Genomic DNA, 13549 nt, shown 5'->3' with positions numbered 1-13549 from the left:
CACTGGGTCCGAGGAGGCCGTGGCTCAGAGCTGCAGCTTCTCTTTTCTCAGTTTCTTGATGTCGCTGCCCGGTGGACCCCAGAGCAGAGCTGCTGGCCCTGGCTCTGCTGTAGGCCAGTTTTTAATTGGCAGTGGCTTGAAATAGTGGGTATCAAAGACCCTCTACAGAAAGGGGCAGCCCACTAGCCTTCCCGGGGGAGACACACCGCTCCTCGGCTGGGCTGCAACCAGAAGAAACTAAAAAGATTATGACAAATAGTTAGCTCCCCCAGGTTCCTGATCGAAGCTGAGTAAGAAAACATGGCAACTGGATGCGGGATGCTTGACTGGGTCCTGGATCAAGGAAAAGGACTAGAAAGAACGTTACTGGGATGGAGGTGGGGGGTATTGAAGTGTAGACTGTACTTAAGGTAATTTGTGTCATAACGGTGATGTTCTCAGGTGTAATGATGATGTGACCATTATGTGCAGAATGTGCTGGTTCTTAGGAAATGCACGGTGGAGTCATGCTGTCTCTATTGAGAAAGAAAATACACACACATAAAGAGAAAGAGAATGAGAGAGACAGAAATCAAGGTGGCAACATGTTCACTCTTGGTGAATCTAAGTGAAGGCATATGTGCATCACACTATTTCATCTTTCTGAAGGGTCTAAAACTTTTTTAAAATAATAGGATACAGTTCCTGGTTCATAGCATGTGTGTCTCAAGCGAGACAGCCCAGGCCCATGGCTTGTTGGTGGCAGACAGTCGCAGAAGCTGCCAGGGCGCCAGCTCCAGGCGGGGGTGCCTGGGAGTGTGAGCAGGGAATGCCAGATGGCCTGCTGGGCGGCCCTGAGAGCCCTGGCCGACCCCCTACTTTGCAGAGAAGACAGAGCCTCCAGCGACTTGCCCGGAACCACACAGCTGGTCTCGAAGCAGAGCCAGGGCCAGTGTCTAGGGCTGATGACACGGTTCCAAGCCAGCGGGGCCGACACAGCCACCAGGGACAGTCATTTAGAAACCTTTCTCAGCATTATTATTGAAGATGAATTAAAAACACCAGGGCTGCTTCTAAATTTAGAAGGAGCTCTGTACTAGAGATGCTTCCTTAGACAACTTGTGAAAGTCCGCGCTCCGCGCACGGCACCCTGGGAAGGTACAGAGGAAATGTTGCAAAGACTGAACGGGTGGTTTGCCCAGCTGGGAAAGAGCAGACGGGTAGACAGAAGCAGAACTGTGTTTTTTTCCCCCTCAAATTCCCATAGAGGAGTAAAAGAGGTTTGAATTGATATTCAGAAGGTATGAGCTTTGTGGCAACTTTTCAACAAATATTTGCTGAGAACCTCTGATGAGTTAGACTCTTAATTCATTCCCTCATTCAATCATTTATTAAAAAAATTCTCCAGACACAGGAATTCAGCTGTGCACACAGCCCCACCTTCACTGAGCGTATCTTCTCTAGGGGAGCCACGGGACAAAGACTTAACTATGGCAGCTGTCAACTACGGGGACTCTGTAAGGAAGTGAACTGGCCAGAGTGACAGAGGGGCCTGGGAGCTGCTACTTCCCACAGGTGGTTGGGGAGGGGGGGCAGAGGCGGGGGGGGGGTCTCTGTGCCATTTGCGGAGACCCTCAGGAAGAAAAGGAGCAGATCTTGGGACAAACTGGAGCATCAGAGGCTGGTGCAGAAGGAGCTCCTGGCTTAACATGGACTTTGGAGGGTGGGGGTCAGGCACAGTGGAGCCTAAGGCAGCCCTGAGCTGATGATGGAGGCAGACGGCTGGCAGGTGGGGACCATAGAGGGGTCTCCACTGGAGGGAGTAGTCCATGAACCAGAGAAGCTGCCGCACGAGGAGAAGCTTGGAGTTTGGAGCCCTGGGAGCTGGGGTCGCAGGATGCACTCTGCTCATTTCTAGTGTGTGGCAGGCGGCCTAGGGCTGCTACTGACTAGCCCTGGCCGCGGTGTTTCACTGCCTCCCTCTCACCCCTGGTGTGACCGCACCAAAACAGGGTTTGTTCCAGCAAATATTCCTGACGCTGTCCTCTGGGCCGCAAGGAATCTTGGGCTGTGGCCCGAGTGGGGGTTGGTGTGGAGGTCGGAGCCCACACTTGGCAGGGGATGCCCCCACCGAGGTCTTTAAGTATAAGTATGGAGTGAGCCCCGACCAGGTGACAACGAGTCAGCCTGTCACGCTTTAGAGCTCACGGAGACACCCAAGTCCATCCGTGTGAGAACACCTGATTTCCGGAGGGCTGTGCGAGTTAATCAGCTATTGGGATCCAGGCTAACATCCACAGTCAGGTGAGCAAGACGCCCCCAGGGCTTGAGATTTGCTCGGTTAATTTCCTCGAACTTAAGGGGCAGTCATCACCTTATCGAAATGAAACGTTCCACTTTGTAAACAACTAGCTTAACGCACTTAGTGTTGCCGGGAACCAGGTGTTGCTTCCCCTACTGGGGGCCCGCAGGTCTCCCAACCCAAGCGATGCAGAGCCCACCTCTCCAGCTTCAGGTCTCAGCCGGGCTCCAGGTTCTAGGAGGTAAGGGCGACTTGGTGTCATGTGGCCAGGGAGGAAGTGTTTAAGCCCCACAGTGTACAGCTTGATCTAGTGTTACCAGATTCCCAGTGCTACTCAAAATTATTTCTCCTTCTTTCTATGTAAATGCTGAAAAAGTTAGAAGATGAAAAAGGCAACCTCAAGCATTAGTAAACTCCCCATGGGTCATCTCTTTGGGGCAAGGCTCAGTGCCGGGCTCAGTGGTTGTGTGTGAGTCCTGCCCTTCCCTGCCCTCCCCGGCTTATGCTCCACTTTGAAAGGAAAGGGAGGCACCCATATTCTGTGGTCCCCCACTGTGTGCCTAGCACTATGCTGTTAATCTATGCACATCCTCCAAGAACCCACACAACCTAGGAAGGAAGGAGGATGAGTAACACCATTTTGGCTCATAGAGAGGTTCAGAAACCTTTGCAAGGACACCCAAGATCCCAAATATCTTGAATCAGCTAACCATGAAAACCATCAGGGAGATGGCAGACCCTATTGTTTCTCTAGATGTGGGAGTTTTTCATATTTCTGGAATTATCGGCAGAGTTGAGTAAGTGGTCCATCCATATACAGTATTCTGTCATCTGCATATTGTGAGAATTTTACTTCTTCCCTTCCAATTTGGCTCCTTTTAATTTCTTTTTCTTGTCTGATTGCTGTGGCTGGGACTTCCAATACTATGTTGAATAGAAGTGGTGAGAGCAGGCACCCTGTCTTGTTCCAGATTTTAGCAGAAAGGCTTTCAAATTTTTGCTGTTGAGTATTATGTTGGGTGTGGGTTTGTCATAATTAGTTTTTATTACATTGAGCTATGTTCCCTCCATATCCACTTTAGTAGGAGTTTTTAAAATCATGAATGGATGCTACATTTTATCAAATGCTTTTTCTGCATCTATTGAGATGATCATGTTGTTTTTGTCCTTTCTTGTTTTGCTGTGGCGTATCACATTGATTGATTTGTGTATCTTGAACCACCCTTGTGACTCTGGGATGAATCCAACTGGGTCATAGTGTATCATCTTTTTTATGTGTGGTTGAATTCGGTTTGCTAACATTTTGTTGAGTCTTTTTGCATCTATATTCATCAAAGATATTGGCCTGCAATTTTCTTTTTTGATAGTGTCTTTGAAGTGGGCCATCCAGATGAGCTGAATTCTCCAGCGAGAGTAGGACCTAAATGTATGTCATCAGAATCTTTGTGTTTCTTTGGGAACCTTATTGGAGCTGACAGTCTCTTCAGGAAAAAGAAAAGTAGGGGTTCTATTTGCGCTGGACTTCTCTGCTGTGATGAGTTGCACAGATGTGTTGATTCACCAGGGCTGTTCTTTTCTGTTGTTGCTCAACATCACCCCACTGCATCCACCTCGGAGGTTGATAAAGCGGTCAGCAGATTTCTCAGAACTTGGGGAGCTCCCTGAACAGGGGCCCGATTTCAGTCCTCCCAACTTTGCAACTTTGCTTTCCTTACTAACTTCCTCTAGATGCACTAAGATGCAAACTCTTCTGTTTTCTAGATCTAACAGTGATCATTTATTTAAATGAACATTGTATTACACATATATTAGTCTCACACCAGCCATGAGGCTGAGCTCTGGGGGCACAAAGGTGCCTGGGACACATGCCCTGCCATCCAGGAGGTCAGCGAATAGGAGCCAGGAATGGACCTCAATGACAGGGCAGCATGGTGGGGGTTCGACGGTGAGGGAAACCATAAGAAATGGTTCAAAATGTTGCAGTGGCCCTGAGGCTGGATGAAGGGGTGATGTTCAGCTCAACCTTGAACATGAAGGGAATCCACTAAGGCTACACATCTGGTGGTGCTGGCCAGGACGTTCAGTTTGTGCCTGCTTTTTTTTTTTTTTTATGGATGATTTCAGGTACATCTTGTCTGGAGCTGGAAGTAACTTCATGTCTGCCACTCATCAGTCATCCTGCGTCCCGTGATCTCTTTTTCCCTTTCAAATGCATGTGGGACAGGCTGAAGAGGTGACCCTTAGATCAGTTCAGTCTCAGCCCAGTTCTGCCCCAGCCGTCCAGGCAGCGCCTCATCCCTGCACTGTGCTGGCATTTGTGTGGATTCCTCATGGGGTCCTCACTGCTCCAACCTGCTTTCTCAGTTTCCTTCCACTTTCTCCTACTGCCTGGACAGGCTCTGCTGATTTTGCCTCTGAATTTACTCCTGCTGTTCCGTTGACCTGCCTGGAATGACCTTCCCCTCATTTTAGGATCTGCCAGAATCAGGGATGAGTCTCCCGTTTGGGCCAGCCAGGGCTTGATCCTTTCATCTTACAGGGTCAGAGCCTGGTTGAAGGGCTCTGTTCCCTTAACCCCCTGTAATAGGTGGGGGCCAAGCCCTGTCCCCCCTGCTCTTACCCTCTGTCCAAAGGCGAGGTTGTTTAGCTGTCCTAGTGGACCATTCCACAGCCTGGCTCAGGCTCTGTGGCCCTGATGGTGAGGCCGGATGGCAGAGGTGAAGCCATCTGTCTGCCGCCGAGCCTTTCGCCAGAATAACCCACAACTCTCCCAGAGGCAAGAAGTTTGCTGGTCACTTTTATTCCTCCCAGCAGGGCAGACACTGTGGGTCCATGGTGACATTCCAGCTCTGCTCTGCTTTCTTCAACCCCCACCCGAGAAAAGGGCCTCTTCCTGTCCTCTAATGCAATTATCTCCAAACTTTTTGATCGTGACAGTAAAAAGTTTTGAGTAAGCATCCCCCACTTATGCACATCTATCATTATTTATATACAGTCATCAATTAGATACACAGATGGCTCTATTAATATATGCATTATAAATATAAAAGTATTTCAAAAGGATAAAATGAATTAAGTGATAGTTCTAAGTAAGTATTCCAGAATTTTCTTCCTGTGCTGCAGTGGATTGTCTCATGCATCCCATTTGGGAGACCAAGACTCTAACAGAAACATAAAGGAGGAGACAGGCCTCATTTCTAAACAAAGAGGCTTCTTTAACAAGGAATTTTGAAACATTTCAAGTTATCTTCCCCTGGTGCAAATACATAGTCTATCTTCTGGGAAAGGCACGAGATCCTTGTGAACTCCTCTTGGAACAAAGACAAGGGGCAGTCTTCCCACGGCAAAGAAAAGCCAGTGCATGGTAGCCCCGGGTGGGATCAGGGCCCACAAAGGAAGTTTTTTCAGGGTTCTATCTGACACTTCCCTTTCCCATCTCTATGTTGGTCTGACTTCCAAAAATTGTAAGTCCCATAAAGACAGGGAGCCTACCGGTTTTGTCAGTGATTGGCACCTTGCCAGAGCAACCATCACATATTTACTAGGAGGCAGGAAGGGCAAAAGGGAGGGAGAATTGGAGGATGGGACAGAGGGAGTGAGAAAAAAGAAACGAAACTCCCCTCCCTGTAGATTACAAACTTTCTTAAGGCCTTAATCATCCTCAGATCCCCCGCAGCAGCTGGCATACAGAAGGTGCTCAAGGATGTGCGTGGAATTATCCTGAGAACAGACTAGCTTGTAGCAGAAGAGCAGGCTGCGTCCCTGGGATGGTAGAAACAGAGGGCTGGACATTTAGAGATAAAGCCTCTGAGATTAGCTTCCCAGCAGGACAGGAGTCAGGCCTCTTAACTGCTTTGCCCCTGTTTTTTCATCTCATGAACAGTGATCACAGTAAAACTAGCCAACCACCTCGACATGTGCTTTAACAGCACAAAATGAGGCTCAGATCTCAACAGAATGATTATGGCTTTTATTAACGTCCCCTCTCTCACTCTTTCATTCTGCAAGGCCTTAATACTTCTGTGAGATGTGCTTTGTATTCATGACAGGGTTCTGTGGTTGTCATCTAAATAAGGGCAAGCTGGAAACCGGCCTTGCTGTAATTTAGAATGGTGTCATCCATTTATAAGCCACTGGATGGGTGTGAAATTGTCAGGCAGCCTTGGCTTCAGCACCCACTGAGCCACAACTAATTACACCCAGCAGCATGGGTCCCCCGAGGAGGCACAGGAGAGGAGAGACATGCTAAGCTGCTTAAAATATCCTTGGCCAAAACAAAATTTCAACCTCAAAAGCCTTCTTGAGACTGGAGACTATTTCACTATTTTTTATATTTTAGTTAGAGTAACAGTCACATCAGAAATCATAACAACTGACCTCTGAACAGTGCTCCACAGGTTACATTTTCCAAATCTGTTATTTCATTTAATTTTCACGTGGATTCTTGGAAATACCAGTTATGAGTGTAATGACTGCTACTGCTTACGGGGAACCTGACACGTGTGAGCACGTTACCTGTTATCTGTTCATCTCTGCAAACAAAGAAGGTAAACATTCTTCTTACTCTAGTTGTATATTTGAGGAAACGGAGGGATGGGGAATTCAAATAGCTTTCCTAAGGACACAGAGATGGTTAAGAGGGGATGCTGGACTTGAACCTGGGCTAATGATGGACCCGTAGCCCATGCTCTTGCTGCCGCGCCTTAAGACATTAACATGTACCCGTTTTACAGGTGGGGAAATTGAGACCCAGAGAGTAAAGCCACTTACCAAGCTGTCAACACAGGATTCAGTAAGATTTCTCTAATCCCAAAGCCCATGCTCGGCCCTTTTTTTTTTTTTTTTTTGCCTGCACTATAGAATATCTTATACTTGTTTTCACCTGACAAATTTGAAGGGGATGATGTTACAAATGATGTGAAATGGATTCCAGGAGCTCAGCAGGGACAGGGATTCAGGAGCATACCTATTTAGTTCATACAGATGCGTCAGCACCTCAGCAAGAGTCCCCTGGGATTGCCCACGTGGAAAAGTTTGGAAAGAGGGTCTGTGTGAATTATGGCTCCAGTGCAGGGACTCCCAGTCCAGAACCTGACTCTGGCACCCTTTAACTGAACTCCCCTGGGCGGCCCCCTCACCCATGCCTTTGCGTGTGGCCCCCAGGAAGTCCCTCCTCCCAGTCCAACCTGTTGCCAAGGCACCCCTTCCTCAGACGACCCCTCCAGGGATGTCAAACCAGCTCTGGGCTGCGTCCCTCCTCTCTGCTCTGCTCCTGCCGCTCTCTGCACAGAGCCACCACTGGTCCATGTAGCCCAGGTCACCCCTCCTGGTGTACTGTCCCCCGGGAGGCCACCCTGCCCCCCAGCCCCCCAGCTGGGTCAGTTCCTGCACTCACAAGGCCGTCCACAACCCCCAGAATCTCAGAACCTCCACACCCCCTGCTCTTCTCCAGGGCAGGCACCTTGAGCCCTGTCTCCTGCTCAGGAGCTGGTCGGTGCCTTTCACTCAAGAAGGAAGGAGGGAGGAAGAAGGCAAGAAGAGGGGATGTGGGGAGAGGGAGGCAATCGGAGGTGACAGAGAAGAAAATAGTAATCAGACATGGCTTCTCCCTTCTAGAAGTCTGGGCTAGGCTCTGCCATCGTCTAGGTGTCATGTTGGTGGGGTAGTTCTTCCTGCGCCGTGGCTGATCCCAGAGTCAAATTATATGAAAAACAAGCGGAGCCACGAGGCTTCAGTTGGGAGCCAGCTCCTCTGGGCCGGGGGTACTGGCAGGGCTTCTCGCCTCTCCATCTTCCCCCCTTGAAGTTAGACAGACAAACACAGCTCTGGGCCAGGGCTGCTGCCCCCGGTACCTCATATATGTCCTGATGTCACCATCCCACATGACAAACCTAAGAGGGATGAATAAAATCCCAACCTTACCAAACAGACTGACATCCTCCAGGGCCAAGACTTTCCATCTCTTCCATGCGGTCCCAGCTGCCCTAGGCATTATTCTGGGCCAGCTGGTCCCTAAAACAAAGCTACAGGAAGCAGTGACTCGAGAGAAATGTTTAGGCACTTTACAAGTTATTCTTACAAAATTATTTTTAAGAGGTGCTCCCTACCCAGTGTGTACCTGTGAACTGCTGGTTGAGATGGAGGGAAAGACTCAGGAGCCTGTCCTTTCAACTCTCTTTAAATATGGGAGCAGGCACAGCCTGGGCCATCATCTGGGGGTCACTTTTAAAGGGTGACACCTTTGCCTAGGAAATCAGTGCTTTTCAAGTGCCAAGCGTTTAAATGGTTTCTGACAGCCAGAAGGTGACTGAGGCCATGGGATGTAATGTTTGTGGCAGATGGAAAAAAAGGCATTTTGTCAAGTCTCCAAGAGCCCAGAGGAAAAGCGTGACTGGAGCCTCAGCTCTGTTCTGAAGGGGCAAAGCCAAGCTAGAGCAAGTGCCCCGGAGGCCCCCTCCCCTCCAGAGGGCTCCCCGCAGCGGACCCTGGGGCAAGGCCTCCACACAGAACATCGGCAGGTGAGGGGGACAGTTTGCAGCCGAACCACGTGGAGAGCAGTGTTCGCCAAGGATGTCAGGAGATGTGAGGCTGAGAGCACACAGATGCCCCATCCCTCTTCCCTCTGCCACACGGAGGCCAGGCGGTGTGGTGATTCAGAGATAAGTGGCTCGTGAGCACTGGGTGATTTGGGGCAGGTCATTTATCTTCTCTGAGGCTTTGTCCCTCCTTAATAAAAGGGGCACAGCCACTGCTCCCTGGTCCAGAGTCTCAGTGAGCACAAACTGAGAAGATGATGTAAAGTGTGTAGAACACACCAGGTGCCCACCACCTGCTGGTTCCTGCCTTCCCTTTTCTCCACGTGTAGACACGGTTGGTTGGTGGTTTAAGTTTGCAAATAATAACACACCAAGGTGCAACCTTTTTGCAGGGCAATCCGGCAGCACATTGTAAAAAATAATGTTTTATAATATGTATATTTAGAATGCAAAGCAGGACTCCTGGACCTTAGGTGAAGCAATGGTTTCTTGGATATGATTCCAAAAGCACATGCAGCAAAAAGATAAATAAATACATTGGACTTCACCAAAGCTATAAACTTTTGTACTGCAAAAAATAGCATCGAGAAAGCGAAAAGGCAACTCACAGAATGGAACAAAATGCTTGCAAATCATGTATCTGATAAAGGACTTGTATCCAGAATATAAAGAGAATACTTAAAAACTCGCTAACAAAAAGACAACCCAATTTTAAAATGGGCAAAGGATCTGAATAGATATTTCTCCAAAGAAGATATACAAATGGCCCATAAGCACCTGAAAAGATGCTCAGAATCACTCAATGTTAGGGAAATGCAAATTAAAACCACAATGAGATACCACTTCATATCCACTAAAATTGCTCTAAAAATAATAAAAGACAATAATGAGTGTTGCTGAGAATGTAGAGAGATTGGAACATTTGTGCATTGCTTGTGGCAATATAAAATGGTGCAGCTGCTTTAGAAAACATTTTGGCAGCTTCTCAAAGGGTTAAATATAGTGTTACCATATGACCGAGAAGTTCCATTCTTAGGAATACAGCCAAGAGAAATGACATGACATATACCCATGCACACAAAATTGAACATGAATGCTCACAGCAGCATTGTTTATGATCATCAAAAAGTAGAAACAACCCAAATTTCCATCAGCTGATAAATACAGGCACAAAATATCACATATATATGCAATGGAATATTATTCAGCAACAAAAAGGAATGAAGTACCGACGCTTTTGTGCTACAGCATGGATGCAGTGAAGGCAGCCAGACACAAAAGGCCACACGTGGTATGATTCCATTTGTATAACACATTCAGAATTAGCGTCTCCATAGAGACAGAAAGTACGTTAGTGGTTGATAGGGGCTGAGGGATGGGTACTAGATTTCTCTGTGGGATGATGAAAATATTCTAAAACTAGATTATGGTGATGTTTGCACAACTCTGTGAATATAACTAAAAACCATTGAATTGTATGCTTTAAATGAGTGAACTGGATGGTATGTGACTTATATCTCAATAAAGCCATTTTTCAAAAAGTTAGCTATAGAGGCCGAGAAACATGGCTTAACATACTATTGAAATGTTCATCATACGTATGTAATACAAAAAATATTTTCCTTTAATAAAGGTTTTTCCACATGGTATCTACTTAATGGGAGACCATTAAAACATTACGTAAACTGTGCAATACATTTTCATTATCTCTCAGGAAAAAAAAATGTAGATACCTTTTGACCCAGTAATTGTGTGTAATAAGCAAGTCATAGATACGTGACTAGATTCAGCTCTAAGGATGTGCATCTCAGTGTTGTCTAAAACAGCATCAAACTAGAGACATTAATAGCTCTCATTTATTGAATACTTGCAGTGCGCAAGGTACCCAATGTTATAAGAAAATCGTCTCCTTTCTCAGTACAGCAGTCCTCTGGGGAAGCTGTCAGAACCATTACACTCCTTCTTACAGATTAAGAAGGAGTCCAAATCAAAAACTACAAGTCGGAGCTGAGCTTTGCATCCAAGACTGCCACACTACCTGGCCTGCAGCTGCCCCCAGTCTCTCCACGACTCTCCCCAGCAGCCTACATACGCGATGCAGGTGGCACTGGAAACAGTCTGCTAAGTGAAGAGATACTGGTGCAGGGTGATAGTCACAATGGCCTGTGAGGTGAAGAAGACAGGTTCAGAATCAGTATGCTCTTCCTAGTTCCTGCACGTAAATATGCAAACACACACACACACACACACACACACACACACACACACACACACAAATGAAGGAGACATGCTGGGAGGCGAACAGCACTTAGCTGTCATGCTCCTCGTTTGGGAGGATTACATGTAATTTTAATTTTCTTTCCTTTGCTCACCTGTGTTTTCTACTATTGATCTTTGCGCTGCTGTTTTGGCTGTAGAAATGGCAGAAGTTGCTCCTTTAACTAGACTGAGGTGACACCAGTGGAGGAGAGCAATACACGCTGGCCTTTTTCTAGGGTGTGCAGAGGACTGGCGTTTGGACCAGCCCGTGCTGACGGCCAGGCTTGTTCTCGGGCCACGCCTCTCAGTCAGGACCACCGCCCTTCGCCCTCGGGGGGCTCCCTTCTGCTCCACCCCTTATTCCCCTGCTGAGGGGTTCTTAAATGGTCTTGGCCGTGCCGCTTGTCCGCTGGTCAGTGATTATGACTGCTTTCCTCTTGACAAGGAGAAGTTGTATTTTAGTATGGGATTGAGCCTTAAATGTAATTAGATTTTTTTTTTTTAATTAGGAGTTTAGTATGAATTCATCAGAAGAAAGTTAGAATATTCTGAAAAGTATAAAAAGCCCATAAGACTTGCCCTTGGTTCCCTCCCCTGGAATTAATAGGGAGCTCCAGGAATTGATAAAGTCGGACTAGCCCAAGAGCCTGGCAGAGTGACTGGCGGTGGGGAGGGGGCAAGCGGGACGGGCTGCTCTGAATTTCACACGATCCCTGCCATCCGCTGAGGCATGGGAAAACCACAGCATCTCGGGGTCGGAAACGTGGGGTTAAAGCCTTTCACCTGGTACTGGCAGGTTATTAAACTTCCTCGACAGTCCTTCCTGAGTGTACCCTGGTTTCTTTTTGGAATGAAGTGGAGAATGTACAAAAGGGTGATTAAATAAGTAATGTATTTCCTTTTCAAATAACATTGGCTCTTCCTGCTTCATCGGGTGGGTATTTAAATGTGACAGTCTGAGCCAGTGCTTCATATAAAGCAGAGCATGGTACTTTGTAAACGCACGTCAGAGTGACCCAGGGTGGGTTCTGGTTTGTCTCCGCGTGACTTCTCCAGGCTGCAGACATAACGACATCATGACAACAGGCCTTTCCGAGCCGTTGCTGTGGGAGACCTCTCTCCTTTGGCACTCCTGCCTCGGGAGAAGCCAGCCTCGCCCCGCCTTTCTTCTCTCTGTCCTGGCCACTCTTGCAAAGGACTTGTTTACGAGTCACCCTCCATCAGCCACTCCCAAGTGGAGAGGAAAATCGGAGTGATGGGCTGAGTTCTCGTTTCCAGCTGTCGGGAGGACAGCATGGGGGAACAGTGCAAGTGTTATAGTCCTGGCTCTGCTGCTCTCAGTCCCAAGACCTTGAACAACGTGCTTGTCCACTCTGGGCCTCAGTCTCTCCATCTGTAAAGTGGGAGTGATAATCCTTATAAGGCTGTTGTGAGGATGAGATGTGAACACGTGCATGAATGACCTGGCTCTCAAGACGTACTTTAGAAATGTTTGATTTGCTTCCACTTCCCTTTAAAAGTTACACAACTTGAAGGTGGGGAGATGCAGGTGGAGAGAGGTTGGGAGTCAGGAGAGGGTCAGGAGGAAGCAGAAGTGGCCGTGAAGCCAAGCCGTGCCTCCTGCCCAGTCCCCTGCCCCTCGGGGGGACCGGGCTGCTGGTGCTCCCTGCAGCCTCTGACTCCTGCAATCAGCCACGATTTGTGAGGTGCTACACCACTTTTCCATACTTGACGTTGTTTTCAAAGTGTTAAAGAGAACGACCATGTAGACTTAGTGAGTAAAGGGCCAGTGTGCCATCGGCCTCCTGGGAGGACCCGTAGAAGTAAGAGGAGCAGAAGGAACGGACGCCAGGGGAGCACGTGCTCTGCCCCAGGCGCCGCGCTGAGCTCCCGCCGCAGCGCGCTTCGTGCACCTCTTGGGACGAGGCTGTGAGGCCGGGGGTTTGTGGTGGAGGCCCTGGGGCTTGGAGAGGTGGAGTATTTTGTACACTCACACTTCTCTGCAAAAGCAGCGTCGCTCGCTGAACCTCCTTCAACCTCCTTGCCACTCACGTGCTCTCCTAGACAGCGATTCACCCCCGCACCGGGTGTGAAGATGCTTCGGGGCAACAGCAACACCTCAGCTGATATTCAAGCCACATTAACAAGGGCTAAGATGTGCTTTTTGGTTTTTTCTCCATCCACATCCCCTGAGCTTCACCAAGGAAAACCAAGAACCGCTGATTCCCGAGAAGAAGCGGGATGCGTGCTCCGATGCCCTAAGACTAGGGTTTCAAGATGAAGGTTTTGTGCTAACGATCATCCCTTTTACTGAAGTTTTGCCAAGATTGAAGTGCTACAAATTAGAGTAAAACTCATGCTTTTAGGGATCAAGTAAAGATGATTTCAGTTTAGAAAAGATGAAAGAGAATAATACTGCACTGACTTGGATGAAAAGATGATTTTTTTAAAGTCCATCTCTGCTTTAGTTTGC

General features: G+C 48.0%; 1 protein-coding gene across 2 annotated transcripts in view; it reads left to right on the top strand.

Annotated features, from left to right (window-relative positions):
- Positions 1–13549, top strand: part of TG (thyroglobulin) — a 203803-nt gene that overhangs the window by 152440 nt on the left and 37814 nt on the right. The gene's annotated exons all lie outside the window — the stretch shown is intronic.

The sequence above is a fragment of the Camelus dromedarius genome, chromosome 20 (genome assembly GCF_036321535.1).
Source record: "Camelus dromedarius isolate mCamDro1 chromosome 20, mCamDro1.pat, whole genome shotgun sequence".
Taxonomy (NCBI): Eukaryota; Metazoa; Chordata; class Mammalia; order Artiodactyla; family Camelidae; genus Camelus; species Camelus dromedarius.
Note: the sequence above shows the minus strand (reverse complement) of the source record. Positions and strands in the feature narration are given on the sequence as shown.